This window comes from Propithecus coquereli, unplaced genomic scaffold (genome assembly GCF_000956105.1).
Source record: "Propithecus coquereli isolate 6110/MARCELLA unplaced genomic scaffold, Pcoq_1.0 Scaffold230, whole genome shotgun sequence".
Taxonomy (NCBI): Eukaryota; Metazoa; Chordata; class Mammalia; order Primates; family Indriidae; genus Propithecus; species Propithecus coquereli.
Genome location: NW_012147842.1, coordinates 1,313,688 through 1,316,401, shown reverse-complemented (window position 1 = coordinate 1,316,401; position 2,714 = coordinate 1,313,688).

Here is a 2,714-nt window from a genome sequence, read left to right as displayed (position 1 = left end):
CATTCAGTAAACATTTATTGAGTATCTTCTGTGTGTTAGGTGATGGAGACACAAAGTGGTCCTCCCTGAGTTCAGAGTCTGTTTTGGAGACAATTATGATTCAGAGTGGTAAGTGCTATTAATAGTATAGCAGCAAGCACAAGATCTTTGAAAACACCAAGGAGAGAACCTAATGTAGACTCGTATTAATGGTTAAACTGCAGAAGGAAGAATAGTGAGTCTTGTTGAAGAAGTTAAAAAAAGGTGTTCCAGTCAGAGGAAATTTTAATTGCAAAGGTATGGAAATGAGAAACAGCATGAAATATGCAGAGAAGAGAAAGTAGGTATGGCCTTAAAGTGAGTATGATATGTTCTACTTTATTATCATACAAGCATCCATTTTCCATTTAGAAGTTAGCATGGTCGGCAACAATGCTTTTCACTGCATGTAGTGCAACTGTGGGACTGTTTAACTGGTATGTGTGCTTTAGAGCCTTAATTACCAAAGAACTAACGAGATACTGAAGTTGGAACTGAAGCTGATGGAACAAACACTAATTGCATCTGTCTTCAGTGCCATATCTTTTATGCATTCCTAAATCGTTTCTGGGACCAGGTTGAGAACCAGGAATTAAATAATAAAGCTCTAACTCAAGTTGATTTAGTATGTTTTAACATACTAGAATCTCAGCAGCAAGATGGTAGATAAAGGGAAGGAAGCTATACGTGAATGGTGCCAACATAAAACAATAGATATGCATAGAGGACTAGATTTCAAAGGAGGTCACTTTTAGAGTGTCTTAACTACATAGTGAATTTGAGTTCAATATCAGCAGCGATCTACAATACAGGGCATCCAATATAGTGGGTGATAAACAGCAGGAGATTTTCAAGAAATGGCAATACTCAGTTAGGCAGGCAATTCTTAAAGGTATCTTGTTTAAGAGTCTGGAGACAGTGATAATAGGACCCAGCCTTCATGGAAAAGGGAGAAACGATAGCAAGGGATATCTACACAATGTCAGAGTCCTGACCAAGAGGAATGCAGTTTCAACAGGAGACTTGAAGACAAAATAAGGAAATCAACCCAGAAACCTAGTCATACGAATTGGGGAGACACAACAGAGTTTTCAAAAGCCTGACTCTCAGGGATCTCAGGGGCCCAGTATAAAGCCTCTTCCACTGTGAACACCAGGCTTAAGACAAGCCTGATAAATAAGAGACCCTGCCTGTAGCGGGCCATGGGGCTCCTAAAGCACTGACTGCCATCAGTGGTGAAGAGCTGGCTTAGGAATTGATATCACTAAGTCTACAGGCCAAAAACGTCAGACACTTCACAGGCTAGGGAAGGCAGATGGGATAATAAGGTAGAAACATATCAACTGTTTTCCAGGGAAATATTCAGCTATCTAGATATTTACTCTACCCGAATAAACACATCATGTAAACTTGAAATGTACTTTAGTTCAAGTCTTATGTTTCTGAATATTTATGGCAAAAGTTGACCCGCAGCTAAGTGGTGAACTGAACTTTCACTGTAGATCTAGATATTTTGGCACCATGATAACATAACCACTGAATACATGCTGCATAATTGTGGCCCCAAGATGGAATATAGGCTACTGAGGAAGGAATGAAATGGACTTACCATCTACTCATGGAAATTCATTTTCAATTATCTTAAAGTATCTTTGTGCTATAATATTTTTTGATATAAATTCTGAACAAAACTAAAGTTATTTGAATTGTTTTAAACAGTAAATCTATCACCCATCAAAGGTAATTCTCATGTAATCAGCATTGACTTTCTAGGGAGACATTCCCATTTAAAAATTCTGCTTCGAGCCCCATTTCCAACTATCTAGCAAGATACACACAATTTGAAAATGACAAACCTGCCCATCAGAAAAACGCCTTTTGAATACTTGTTCCATAGGCTGCTGCTCACTGAGTTAGAAAAAGGAAGCCTGGGAGTACAATTGCCTTGACTTCTAGAGAAGGGGATTCTGAGGCCTTTGAGCATGTACTAAGTTAGTTAGTTCATTGAATATAAGTGAATCTATTTCTCTTTATCTCATCTTTACAATAAAGAGACTTATTAAAATTATAAAAATAGAAATCATGGAAAATATTTGGGGAATGAGATAGGAAGAAAGACTACTATCTGCTTTCTTTTAAAAAGAGGTTTTGATGAGAACATAAATACAGATTTAGAGAACTATTAAAACTCCAGCTACAAAGGAAATGAAAAACTTGAATTGTCTGTGTTCCTGTCATCTCCACAGCGATCCATTTCATAATAGGCTTATTGCAACTAGACATGGGGCGATGAATGCAGAAATGTCAGACAAAAAGGAATGTGTAAAGATAAAAGGCTATAGGGTGGGGGAAAAAAAAAAACACACATGCACAACAAAGAAGTGACTACATGTTGCTTTTGTGATCATTTTGTTTCCCAAAGTTGCCAGGTGATAGCTAAAAGCCAGAATTCCATAAAGATAGAAGCAATGCACAAAAGGACCCTGATGGTTCTGAAAAAAAGATTATAATAAAGAAAAAGATGGGTAAGTCTACTACCAAAATGTGTGTGTGTGTGTGTCTCTCTCTGTCTCAAGTAAGGGTCTAAATTCATACACTGAACACCTTTTATTTAAAGATCTCAAAGCACTTTACCCACAAGTAATTATTCTACCATTTCCTATTACCAGTTAAAGCCTGGAAAACTTGAGAGTCAA